Raw genomic sequence first — 14,739 nt, 5'->3', positions numbered from 1 at the left:
TAAGTAATTTGATATTCCCATAAAAAACATGATGCCCTGCCCTGACCAGTTTGGATCAGCGGATAGAGCAGCGGCCTGCGGAATCAAGGGTCCCAGGTTCGATTCTGGTCAAGGCATGTACCTTGGTTGCGGGAACATCCCCAGTAGAGGGTGTGTAGGAGGCAGCTGATCGATGTTTCTCTCTCATCGATGTTTCTAACTCTCCGTACCTCTCCCTTCATCTCTGTAAAAATCAATAAAATATATATATTTTTTTAAAAACATGATGCCCTGCCAGTGTGGCTCAGTGGTTGATCATTAACTCAGGCACCACGAGGTTACTGGTTCGTTCCCAGACAGGGCACATGCCTGGGTTTCAGACTCACTACCCAGTAGGGGACGTGCAGGAGGCAGCAGATCAATGTTGATGTTTCTCTCTTATCAATGTTTCTCTCTCTCTCTCCTTCTCTCTACCTCTATCACTAAAATCAATAAAAACACATTTAAAAAACATGATATAAGTCCATATGTATTGATATTTAAAGTTGTTCACAAATATAGTTTAAGGAAACATGGGAGTAACAGACAATACATACATCATGATTGGATTATTGGATTTTGTTTTATATAAATACTAGAGGCCCGGTACACAAAAATTTGTGCACTCCGGCGGGGGGCGGGGGGGGCGGTCCCTCAGCCTGGCCTGTGCCCTCTCGCAGTCTGGGAACTCTCGGGAGATAACAACCTGCTGGCTTAGGCCTGCTCCCGGGTGGCAGAGGGCAGGCCCAATCCCTAGGTGCAGCCCCTGGTCGGGCTCAGAGCAGGGCCAATTGGGGAGTTGAGGCACTGCCCCCTGTCATGCACAGAGCAGGGCGGATTGGGAGGTTGCAATGCCACCCTCAGTCACGCTCAGGGTAGGGCCGATTGGGGTGTTGGGGCACCGCCCCCTGTCACACTCAAGGCAGGGTCGATGGGGAGGTTGCGGCGCCCGCCCCGTCATGCACAAAGCAGGGCCAATAGGGAGGTTGGGGCGCTGCCCCCTGTCACGCACAGAGCAGGGCGGATCAGGGGGTTGGGGCGCCGCACCCTGTCACACTCAGGGCAGGGCCGATGGGGAGGTTATGGCTCTACCCCGTCACACACAGAGCAGGGCCTGGGGGGGGGGGGGCACCGCAGCCTGTCACACACAGAGCAGGGCCGATCAGGGGGTTGGGGAGCTCCACCCTATCAGGCACAGAGCAGGGCTGATGAGGGGTTTGGGGCGCCTTCCCCTGTCACGAACAGAGCAGGGCGGATAGGGATATTGTGGCCCTGCCCCCTGTTACACACAGAGCCGCAGGGCGATCAGGGGGTTTGGGCGCTGCCCCCTGTCATGCTGATCCTGGTGCCAGGAGGCATATTACCCTTTTACTATATAGGATAGAGGCCTAGTGCATGGGTGGGGGCTGGCTGGTTTGCCCTGAAGGGTGTCCTGGATCAGGGTGGGGGTCCCCACTGGGGTGCCTGGCCATCCTGGATGAGGGGATGATGGCTGTTTTCAGCTGGTCACACACCCTTCAGGGTGGGGGTCCCCACTGGGGTGCCTGGCCAGTCTGGGTAAGGGGCTGAGGGCTGTTTTCATGCTGGTGGGTGACTGAAGCTCCCAACTGCTCCTTTTTTTCTTTCTTTTTTTTTATTCTGGGCCAGCTTTAGTTCTGAGGCTTGGCTCCAGCTCTTAGGCCTCCGCTCCTGAAAGCAGGTATCTGGTTTGTTTGGGTTCTATAATCAAAACACTGTTTCAACTCCAGCTCTGAGATCCCGGCTGGCTGAATGCAGGTTTCTGGGGTTTTGTTTAGCTTCTATATTTGTAACAATGTTTCAAACTGCAGGCTCAGAGGCCGGCAGCGGCAGGCGGGGAACGTTGAAGTCCTCCGTCACTGAAGCAAGCAAGCCTCATGTTCGCTTCAAGCTGCCTGGCTGCCGGCTGCCATCTTGGCTGGCAGTTAATTTGCATGTCGCCCTGATTAGCCAATGGGAAGGGTAGCGGATGTACGGCTAATTACCATGTCTCTCTTTTATTAGATAGGATGTCTTTTGTATATAACCATACAAACATCCAGGTTATGCATAGGAAAAAATTTACAAAATTTTAATAGGGTTATATATGGATGGTGTGATTATACCTAATATTATTTTAATTCTAAACACTTACCTGCATTTCCTGATCATTTTTTTTCAATGAGAAAAATATTTTCTAACCAAAAGACATAATAAAAATATTTTAACTAAATTACGCTAGGAGGAGCATCCTTACTTACCCTCTGCATGACCAGTCTTACTTCTAAGTACATGGAACTAGTTCTGAGAAGGTAGCCAGTCCTAAACCCAGCATAGCATGAGCACAGCAGGTTAGCAATGGCTATGAGAGATGTAGCAGAAGAACCAGCGGCAGCTTCACAGAGGCCCTGCAAGTTTCAGTGTCAGGGTGAGCAGCTGAGAGCCACACGGTGTGAACACTGGGTTGCAATGGGCTACTAGAAACCCTGCATTTGGGATAAGGGGGAATGACAACTGCTCCCTGTTACTCTGATATTATGTTTGACTTCAAAATGCAAATGCAGAATCTTAAAAGAAAATAGGAAGGAAAATTTACCTTGAATTTACTAGGCTTACATTGACACCACTTGGGAGATTTTGTTAGAAATAAGTCCAACTGTAGGAAACTACAAAAATTGATATACAAGCTGAGATATGAGTATTGTACTTGATTTACATAAGCTGAGGTTGCCAACTGAGGGATTCTTCTCCACCCAAGGAATGCTCGGCATTAGCGCAGGCCATTTCATTGCCGTATCTCTCTTTCCAGTCTTGCTGGCCAGCCTTTACTATGCTATGCTGATCACCCTGGCAGGCTACACACTTTTTGGTCTAATTTCACAGCAAAATAGGCCTCACTCAGGCCACTGTATTTTTCTGGGCCCCTCCTTTAGTTCATGTGTCCTTATATAACCCCTTATTATAATTGCAAAGACCTTTACATCTGCCCTTTATTTGATATGAAAAGAAATGGTTTTGGAGTAGAATGTCACTATCCTGAAGAACTTTTCTATTATCCTTTTAAAAAACTCTTTCCAATCCCACCTCCCTGCCCCCCCCGCCGCCACACACACACATACATTTTTCAACATATATGTGTCCGTCCAATAACTAGAAACAAATATCTTGATGTTTGCTGTCCACCTGAAATCAGGAAAGGCAAGAACAAAAGAAATCTCTGCATCCCAGGACAAATCTTGCAGTTTTAACATCCTCTAATCCTACCATCCCTTCCAGATGCACACTCTAAATAAGAAAAAAAGCCATTCTCCAACCCATTCCCGTGGAATGTGAGAAAGAGGAGAGCTCAATTAAAGGAGAATATATAGGATGGCCGGTGATTCCTTCATAGACCTTTGAAAAACATCTGACTCTAAGAAGTTAGCTCCAACTAGTTCAGGGGGGAAACATGTGGTATAGACAGCAGAAGTCATTGGAAGCAGCCAAAACAGAATTTAGACCTAGGTAAACTTTAACTTCAATGGTGCTTTTGAAAATTTTAATTCCTCTGAGTGCCCAGAGGTTTGTATATCTTTTATATCGGATTAGCCATTCACCCTGAAAGAGGAAAAACAGACATAAAGGAGTCACCTTATATGAAAAATGCAGCATTTTAATTCTTCTCCTGACTCCAGGGTGTCCCTTGATAGCCTGCAGAAGACTTACACTACGGCCCACTGGCCCCAATTTAACTACAGGGTTCTGCAGAATGCAAATTAAATTTCAACATCCATCCTATAGGAAATCTCCTGCAACATGGGAATCTGGGCTGCACATTCCATTGATGGGATACTAGTGGATTTTTTTTTCCTTTGGCAGAGATATACCAGATGAATGTGAATCAAGAGGGACCACTTAGGACCCTCTAGGACTGATCACTTTGCAATGTAATTGCTTGTTTACTTGGCTGCCTGCACATTAGAATGTAATCTCCATTTGGCCAAGGACTCTGTTGTTTTTCTGTTATATTCTCAGCCTCCAAATGTTATTAACTGTTTGATGAATAAGGAAATAATTTTCTTAGAAGGTTCAAAATTCAAGGTGGGGAGAAACTGCACCCAGGGGACAGCAGTGCAAAATACAAATATTTCCCATAGGGGCCTTCCAAGATGACAGGGATCATGCACAGGCATCATGGCCTTATAAGAAGTTCTCTGATTCCAGTGCACCTGGCATAGATGAGGACCAGGATCTGCAAAATTTTTAGTCATTAGGTTTAAGGCATAAAGCCAGAGATATTTTTTAAAAGGAAATAAGTCATTGAATATACACCACCAAGAGTAACCCCTAATGTAAACTATGGACTTTGAATAAAAGTGATGATGATGTGTCAATGTAGATTCATCATTGGTAACAAATGTGCCACTCTGGTGGTGGTGGTGATGGTTGATAATGTTAATAATGGGGGAAACTTTGCAGTAGTGATTACAGGGGGTATATGGGAAACCTTTATACCTTATTCTCAATTTTACTGTGAACCTAAAATTTTTCTAGAAAATAAAGTCTAATTAAGAAAGAAAAAAAAAAGCAGGAAAGTAGAAAAAGGTAAAGAGAGGACAAAAACCATCAGGAATAAGAAAGAACATGAGAGACCATGTACAAATCAGGTCCTATCATTCCATTTCAGTGCCCTCAGATCACAGGCTGATAAACTTGTCCCTGCCTTCATCATGTTCATATACAGGCTGAGAGCCCTGACCTGTATCTACATTAGTATTATTGCTCATACAGCATGGGTGTTAGGTGTTATTGGGTATGTTATTATGCAAAGATAAAAGACAATTTGGAATATTCTAGTTAAATTCATTATTTCCATGCCTAACATGATGAGATGTTCTTTTTTATTAAATTACTAGAGGCCCAGTGCACAGATTCGTGCACCGGTGCGGACTCACAGACTGGTCTATGCCCTCTCGCAATCTGGGACCCCTTGGGAGATGTAGTAGTGCCAGAAGCAGCCTGAGGCTGGGCCAGGAGCCTGCCGCCACTGCTCAGTAGCACTGCTGCAGAGGCAGGAGAGGCTTGCACTGTGAGCCTGGCGTCTGGCAGCCAATAGTCAGCTGAGCAGTGCCCCCACTGTGGGAGCGCACTGACCACCAGGGGGCAGCTCCTGCATCCAGCATCTGCTCCCTGGTGGTTAGTGCATGTCATAGCAACAGGTTGACTGGTTGTTCAGTCATTCATCACTTAGACTTTTATATAGAGAGATTTTTTTATTTTTTAATTATAGTTGACATATGATATTATGTTAGTTTCAGGTATACACCCCAGTGATTAGACTTTATATAACTTACTAAGTGACCATCCTGATAAACCTAGTACCCATCTGACATCATACATAGTTATTAGAATATTATTGACTATTCCCTATGCTGCACTTCACATCCCCATGAATATTTTGTCACAACCAATTTGTACTTCTTTATCCCTTCACCTTTCTCACTCATCCCTTCAACCCTCCTCTCATCTGGCAGCCATAAATCTGATCTCTTTATCTCTGAGTTTGTTTTTATCCTGCTTCTTCATTTATTATGGTTTTTTAGATTCATTTGTTGATAGGTATGTATTTATTGCCATTTTATTGTTCATATTTTTAATCTTTCTTTTTCCTTCTTAAAGAAACCCCTTTACCATTTCATGTAATACTGTTTTGGTGGTGAGCTCCTTTGGCTTTTCTTTGTGAAGTTCTTTGCATGGCATTTGATTCTAAATGATAGCTTTGTTGTACAGAATAATCTTGATTGTAGGTCCTTGCTATTCATCACTTTGAATATTTCTTGCCAATCCCTTCTGGCCTGCAAAGTTTCTGTTGAGAAATCAGCTGATAGACTTATGGGAGTTCTCTTATAGGTAACTAACTGCTTTTCTTTGGCTACTTTTAAGATTTTCTCTTTGGCCCTGGCTAGATGGCTCAATTGGTTGAAGCATAATCCTGTACACAAAAAAGGTTGCAGGTTCAATTTCCAGTCAGAGCACATATCTACGCTGTGGGTTTGATCCCTGGTCAGGGCACATACAGGAGGCAGCCAATCGACATTGCTGTCTCTCTCCTTTCCACTTTCTCTCAAATCAATAAAAATATGTCCTCAGGTGAGAATTTAAAATAATTTCTTTCTTTGTCTTTAACCATTTTCATTTTAATTATGATGTGTCTTGGTGTGGGGCTCTTTGGATTCATCCTGTTTAGGACTCGTTGCACTTCCTGGACTTGTGTGTTTATTTCCTTCACTAGGTTAGGAAAGTTTTTTGTCATTATTTTTTAAAATAGGTTTTCAAGATTCTGTTCTCTCTCTTCTCCTTCCAGTATACCCATGATGTGAATGTTGATATGCTTTAAGTTGTCCAAGAGGGTCCTTAGATTATCCTCATTTTTTTTGTATTCTTTTTTCTTTTTGCTGTTCTGATTGAGTATTTATTGCTTCCTTACATTCCAAATCATTGATTTTGGGCTTCATCTACTCTAGTGTTGATTCCCTGTAAATTATTATTCATTTTAGTTAGTATATCCTTCATTTCTGACTTGTTCTTTTTTATGGTTTCTATGTTCTTTTTTTATGTTGTTGAAGTTCTCTCTAAGTCCAAATACTCACCCTTAAATTCATTGAGCATCCTTGCAATCAGTGTTTTTAACTCTGCATTTAGTAGATTGTCTCCATTCTGTGTAGTTCTTTTTCTGGAGTTTTGTTCTGTTCTATTCTGTTCTTTCCTTTGGGACGTGTTTCTTTGTCACCTCACTTTGGCAGCCTCCCTCTGTTGGTTCCTATGTATTAGGTGGAGTTGTTATACCACCTGAGCTTGGTAGAGTAGCCCTTTGTAGTAGGTGTCCTGTAGGGTCCAGCAGCATAGCCTTCACAATCACCCAAGCTGGGTACTCCAATTGTGCACCCTCTACTCCATGTGGGCTGTATACATCCTCCTGTTGCAGTTGAGCCTTGATTGCTATTGATATGGAAATGGGAGGGATTTACCCCCAGGCTGATCTGCACAAGAACTAGCTGCAACCACCAAGCACAATGGAGGATCCAGCCCACAGAGCAGGTCTTACTTCAGTGGGAATCTCGTGCCCACTGAGTCATCCCCTGCATGCGTTGCTTGTTGGGTGGTGCTTTGACATAGGTCTGAAACTGTCCACCAGGTGCACTGGTTCTGAGGCTGCCCAGCAGGTGCAGGCCAAGGTCAGCCACTGCCTGTGTTCTTCTCAGGGCCACCCTATATGAGCTATAAAGCAATCTGCAGATGGATGCTACTTGTTCTAAGCTTGGAAGTGCCCAGGAGAGGCCAAGCTGTGAGCCACAGCTTGCTGCTGCTAGTGCCAGGCCTGGGATCATTTAGTAAGAGCTATAGGGCATGCTTAGGCCAGATGCTACTTATTCAAGAGATTTTAGAAAAGTCTAAAGTGCAAACCAAGACCAGCCCCATTTGTATGAAAAAGGCACTGGAAAAATCTTGGATGGGCCTGAAAGTTTGCTGGCGCACAATCTCAAGGAACCACCAGGGTGGAGTGAACAGTAATAGCCAGGTTGATGGAGTCTCAGGTATTGTACCCACCTGCTGTCTCTGGGAGGGCAGGGGGAGGGGGGGGCTCATCAAAGGAATAATAGCCTTTGCCAGCACTTTTATCTCAAAGAAAGCTGCCCTAACTTTCATCCTGATGCCAGACAGTCAATTCCTTTCCATACATTCCTGGTGCCTTTTGAGCTGCTGCCCCAGTACTGGAGCTCAGAAAGATTAAGATAGAGTAAATCCATGTGCAGGCCCTATAAGAGGAACTGCCTGGGACTCCAGCAGCCTTGTGTCCCACACAGCCCCAATCCACTTTTTTTATAGCCAGAAGTTATGAAGACTTCTTTTCCCAGCACTGGAACCCTGGGCTTGGGGGCCTGGTGTGAGGCTAGGACCCCTCCTTCCTCAGGGGATCCTCCGAAGCTGAGATATTCTTCCTGGTTTTTACCTGCCACACATTTTGTGTGGGACCAGCCCATTCCACATTTCTGCCCCTCCTACCAGTCTGGATGTGACTTCTTCTTTAAATCTCTAGTTGTAGGATTCTAGTCAGCCAGATTTCAGGGGTTTATAAGCCATAGTTATGGAATTTTATCTGTATTTTTCTTTATGTTTTTTTTTTGCTATTAATTCTCATTTATGAATATCTTCTGTATACTAAAAATAAATGTTTTACATGGTTCTAGTATTTATGTTTTTAATTCACCTGAGTTTATGGTGTGAGATAGAAGTCTGATTTTCTTTCCAAATAGAGAGCCAATCTATTGAATAACCCATCCTTTCAACTATGATCTAAACACCAGAGCCATAATATACCAAATTTATGTGTGAGATGATGTATATTTTTAACCTCTATGCTATTTCATTGATCAACTTATTTACTTCTGCACCAATAACACATTATTTCAGTTAACACAACTTCATTTTGTTTTCCAGCAGGTGGTATAAACAAGCCCTTGCTCAGTAATTTCTTTACAAAATTGTCTTGGCTATTCTTATTCTTGCACATTTACCTCATAACATTTTCAAAATCATTTTGCAATTTGATTAGGATTGCATTGAATTCGTAGATTATTTGGAGAAGTGACATTTTAAAATACTGGGTATTTTTCCATCCTTTCATGGTTAATCCTTTCATTTATTTCCTTGTTGGTGGTTTTTTGTTTGTTTCTTTTTTATATCTTTCAGTAAAGATATATCTTTTGTCCACAAAAACCTTATGGAGAAATTTTATGTTACTTTAACTTCTAAATGAGATCTTTTTTTCTATTACATTTTCTAATGGAATATTACCAGTATATAAGCAAGTGTTTTTTACATAGTATTTTTTTTAGTAAATGTACTAAGATACTTTTTCCATTTTCCTGATATTGCCAGTACTGGTGGGATAGATGAACAAAATATGCCAATTAATAGTATTCCACAAAATTACCTGTGGAGAATTCATGAAAGCATCTGAAGTGTTACATAATGAATTCAGTGTAACATGAGTCTCTGTTAAAGCTTCCCCCGCACCCAAACATCATATCTCAATTGCAGGAGCCACTGTGACTCTTGTCTGGCCCTTCTATTCATCATCTCTCCTCTCCTTCTCTCCTAGCTCAACTGTCCCATTAATTCAGTAAGAAACTGTTCCTTTTTTTCAGATGAACAAAACAAGAGAGAAAGCTTGCATTGTCCTTTTCCATCCTAACAGCATCAAAGTGCTGGCTGCATCTTTCGTGGAATTTTAAAAAGAGGGGAGAGAATCAGAGATACATAAAAGTTTAAAGATCTACTCATCTTCAGAATACTGAAAACCAAGGCTGGTGACTGGTGTGGAGCACACACTAAGTGCCCGGCCTTGTGCACAGCATTTAGTCTGCATCGTATGTCCCTCAACGTAAAGTGGGGACTATTATTATCTCCACTTGGAGAAAAGGAAACATAGGCCCCTCGTAGGATAAATAACTTTTCAAGCTACATCACTAGTGATTTTCACTAGGAATTAACCCCAGCAGTCTGACTCCAGCCCCTGTGCTTAGCCCTTACTCCACCCCAGTAACAGTGTGGGAAGAGGATGGTGCAAAATAATAGCAAATATTCTGACATATATACATATCTGCACACTGCTCAGCACAGTTTTAGCCATAACGTATGCCCATTGTTTAAGCCAACGGCAAGACAGAAAATACAGCCCTTAGCTATTTAGAAGCACAAATTTGGGGTTATGGTTCAAAAATGTGTCTGCTCCCACGACTACAGAGAAAGAAAAGCAAATGAGAGTGTGGCATTTCACCATATCCACCTTCTGCAGGATTCTATGAACAGCAGGCTGTATGATCCTGGCCATTAATTGCTCTTTACCTCAGTTACCTCAGTGGCAGAATAGTGATAATAAGAGGACTGCTAGGGTTGCTGAAAGAATTAAATGAGTACACATATGCTGCTCAGAAGAGGGGCTGACACATTCTAAGCACCAGGTGAGGGTTCCCATCATCCTCCGATATTTCATAACTCAGGATAACCAGCTCAAGTTTACTCTTATTCCAATATCTCAAACTGGTTTCCAGTTGGGGGAGTGTTAGAAATCCAGTTATTTAGGTTTTTCAAACGCTTTTCGCAGCTTTCTGACCTTTACTTAGGACCTATACACTTTTCAAAGGCAGTGTGATGTATGTGTTTCTGATTCACTGAAAGGATATTTGCTTTGCTTCATTTCCCCCTCCTCTCTCTGAAAGCCACTTACAATTCATCTACTGTGAATCTTTCAGGGAAATAAACACTTTTTAAAGGTTTTCCTTTGAAGTGGAACATGCTGCTTTTGCCAAGTACAAATCTTTAACAGGATAAGCATGCATTCTCCTGAGCCTGGGACTTTGCCGCCATCTCCTAAGACTCCCTGCAACTGCCTCCCGGAGCGGGGCTCACCTTCATGGTCGCCTGCCGCAGTTCAGCCAGTTTGGCTTATTTCAGCCAGTGCACTGCTGGTTCTCACCTGTGCAGTCTAGTCCTGCCCTGCTGTGACTGACTCCGCCACATCATTGCTGAAGAAAACCCCAGAAGGAGGAACAGGAAGCCTATTCAGGGATCCAGTGTCCCTGATACAGATCTGTCCTTCTGCATTGCCCGCCTGATCCCTCACCCACCTTCTATTCTCCCACTCCCTGGGGACTTATCTTGACTCTGACACTTTGACTTTGGGTGCCCTTGAGCTTATCCTCTCTCATAGAAGTACATTCTCATTTCCAAGGCCCAGCTTGCTCCATGACTAACCCCAGCCTGCCCCTCCTGCCTGCCCTCCTGCCTGCCCCTCCTGCCTGCCCTCCTGCCTCCCCCTCCTGCCTTCTTCTCCTGCCTCCCCCTCCTGCCTGCCCTCCTGCCTGCCCTTCTGCCTCCCCCTCCTGCCTCCCCCTCCTGCTTCCCTCTCCTGCCTCCCACTCCTGCCTTCTTCTCCTGCCTGCCTCTCCTGCCTGCCCTCCTGCCTGCCCTTCTGCCTCCCCCTCCTGCCTGCCCCTCCTGCCTCCCCCTCCTGCCTGCCCCTCCTGCCTCCCCCTCCTGCCTGCCCCTCCTGCCTCCCCCTCCTGCCTGCCCTCCTGCCTCCCCCTCCTGCTTCCCTCTCCTGCCTCCCCCTCCTGCCTGCCCCTCCTGCCTGCCCTTCCTGCATCCCCCTCCTGCCTCCCCCTCCTGCCTGCCCCTCCTGCCTCCCCCTCCTGCCTGCCCCTCTTGCCTGCTACCTGAGTTTACCTTTGACTTTGGACAATTGTCCTTGGCTCCAAACCGGAAGTGGTGGTTTTCACCACCTGTGCTCCACAACTAACATATTCCATTTTTTTCTCTCTGTGTCCCTGTGAAACCCATTGGCATTCCAGCCTAGGACACTCACTGAATAAGAAGGCTTGGGAAGATTTTTCATCTCTAACAGGATGTGACTGGAGTGTGTGGCATTGCCAAGCCAGAGAAAACACATTCAGAGGGCTGTTTAGTCTTTTTCTGCATAATCTTGGTACAGTAGAGTTTCTAAAATCAAAGTATGCAAATTTCTATATCATCCTGAGGAAAGAAACTCAAATATTTTGTGCCCATTAGTGGGTGGTTTCATCTAGTTTCTGGGCCACCCTAATCAGACATGACTTGAATCTCTTTACTTATCATCCTTCGGGCCTGCCCTGCCCCCGTTCTAGCATCTCTTTGTCTGGACTCCCCACTAGACTGTGAACTCCTTGAGGACAGAGCCATGTGGCCCATGTCTAGGCCATTGTACATACTAATAAAAAGCATTTAGTATAATCAAGACTTCAATGTGCTTTATATATATTAACTCATTTAACCCTCATAAAATCTTATGAGATAGAAACCACTATTATATGTAGTTTATAAATGTAGAAACTGGGGCACAGAAAGGTTAAGTGACCTTCCCAAGCACACACAGCTAGAGTGGCAGAGCTGGGATTTAAACCCAGATAGACTAGTTCCCAGATCCATACTGTTAACTACTACATTATACTGCCTTGTTTGAATGGATACGTAGGTTATTATGTTTATGGCTGTCCTTATTACCTCTGGTCACAGACAAGGTAAAAAGCATGAAGATTATAATTAAATTAAATATAATTAAAGATTATAATTAATTATAATTATAAGGTATCAAAGTAAAGTTCTCTATTCAATATACAAATGTTTTCTGTGGGAATCAAACCTGGATGATTATCTAACCAACACTTTTTTTCCATTGCAATCAACAAAAATATTATTTAACCAGAGGCCCAGTGCATGAAATTTGTGCACTGGGAGGGGGGTTGTCCCTCAGCCCAGCCTGTGCCCTCTCGCAGTCTGGGATCCCTTGGGGGATGTCCGCCTGCCGGCTTCGGCCCTTTCCCCGTGGAGATCAGGCCAAAGCCAGCACTCAGACATCCTTCTTGCAGTCCGGGGCTCTCACAGTCCAGGACCCCTTGCTCCTTACTGCCTGCCTGCCCCAGAGGCAGAAGAGGCTCCCACCACCACTGCTGCACTTGCCAGCTGTGAGCCTAGCTTCTGGCTGGGGCGGGGGTGGGGGGGAGCACCACTCAACCAGAAACTGAACTCGCTGCTCCTCAGCACTTGCCAAGCCCTCTGTCCACTGGTGGAGGAGGCGATCAGGAGCCGGGCCAGCCAGGGGAGGGGCCATGGGAGGTTGAGGTGTCATGGTTGCACCCTGTCCCCCCTCTGCAGAGGCACCGGGACCATGCCACTGCCTCTCCTGCCGCCTCTGCGGAAGGTGGGGGGGGGGGGGGGGGGCGCTGGGAACACCATGGCTGGCCTGGCGGGGCAAGCTCACTCACTGGTAGTTCAGGAAGGCCGTTCCACTGTCTGATCTAACTAGCATGTTATCTCTTTATCATATAGCATTTTCTATATCTAAACAGCAATTATTTGCAACATTTCAGTATATTTTTCCTTGTTTTTAAATAGAGTGTCAAATTTTCTATGGAAAATGTATTTAAAGCTATGCAATCATTTATGTGTTATGTATAGTAATGGGGGAAGGGAATACAAAAGGATTGTATTTCTCTTTTCCCAGCTTCTCTAAGGACTAACTATGCCTAAGATCTAAGTCCTTTAAGGCTGAGGTTTTGAACCCTACCCTAAATAAGCTACCCAAGGGATTCTGATTGAGCTTGGAAACTACTACTTTAAAGGAAAAATTACTTCTGCCAACAAAGACACATCCACCCCCTGCATTATGCACTTACATAACCCCCCTCCCCTCTCCCCCCAAGCACACATTAACTATGCCTGGATACACTGTCATTCTGGTCTAGCTGGTTTGCTGTGTACTTTTTCCTCATTCACTCCTGTTTCCATTCTCTCTAAAACATCAACCCTCATACTTTCTGTCCAGTTCAGATCTATATCCTGAACTGGCTGCTCATTAGACATTTTTACGTGGATGTTTTACAGGCATCTCAAAGTCAATATATCTAAGACAGAACAAATGAGCTTCCCCTTCAAATGTGTTCCTTCTTTTTGAAAAAAATATATTTTTTTATTTATTTTTTACAGAGAGGAAGGGAGAGGGATAGTTAGAAACATTGATGAGAGAGAAACATCGATCAGCTGCCTCCTGCATACCTTCTACTGGGAATGTGCCCGCAACTAAGGTACATGCCCTTGACCGGAATCGAACCTGGACCTTTCAGTCCGCAGGCCAACGACGCTTTGAGCCAAACCGGTTAGGACAAATGTGTTCCTTTTGGGAGTAAATGGCAGCACCACCACCAGGTACTCTAAACAGAAACCAGGAAATCATGTTAATCATCCTCAGCCTCACGTCTTATACCTACCCAATGATTCACAAAACCCAACAATTCTATCTGTTTAGTATCTTAAAGCTCCATTCCAACTCCCTCCAACTCTGTAATCCAAGCCACTCTGTCTCATCTAAGCCTCCTGACAGAAATTCCTCTTCCATTCTTTCATTTCTCCAACCTATTCTAACCCCCAAAGTCAAAAGGAAAATCTGACTATATCATTTCTCAGATTGCATCCTTTCAAAGCCTTCCAAATGCTTTTGGGAGAAAGGACAAAATCCTCCATGTAGCTCATAAGACCCTAGGTGGTTTTGCTCCCACCCACTTCTGCAACTTTATCTCATAGCCCTCTTTCCCTGGCTTTCCAACCTTTGAATATAGGGGCCGTTCATGAATTCCTTGAATGTGCCAAGTTCTTTCCCACAGCTTTTAGGCCTTTGCAAATGCATCCCCTTTGTCCATAACTCTCTCTTCCCCGTTTACCATCCAGTTAATCCCACATTGATCTTTTGGACCTCAACTTCAATGTCACTTCAGTGGAGAAGCTGGACTTGACCACCCACTCCTGCAGGCAAGTCAGGTTCTTCCACTATACACCTCCACAATTTACTTTTCCTTCACTACACTTTGTTGCATAGTGTATTTTCCTTTGAAATCCTATTACAGTTTATTATTTTTACATTTGCTTTGTTCTGTCACTTCTGATTGACTACAGAATTGAGTCAAAGACTAATCTTTTTCACTATTCTGTTAACAGTGATTAGGGCAAATCCTTGAATGAATGAATGAATGCATGAACAAATTACTGCTATTCTAGAGGATAATAATAATAATAGACACTTGAGGCATACTTTTCCATTTTATCCCAATAACAATTCTGTGAGAAGTTATTATTGTCACCCTTTTACAGGTG

This window comes from Myotis myotis, unplaced genomic scaffold, assembly GCF_014108235.1.
Source record: "Myotis myotis isolate mMyoMyo1 unplaced genomic scaffold, mMyoMyo1.p scaffold_m19_p_3, whole genome shotgun sequence".
Lineage (NCBI taxonomy): Eukaryota > Metazoa > Chordata > Mammalia > Chiroptera > Vespertilionidae > Myotis > Myotis myotis.
The sequence above is the reverse complement of the archived record's forward strand: the minus strand, read 5'-3'. Positions refer to the sequence as shown.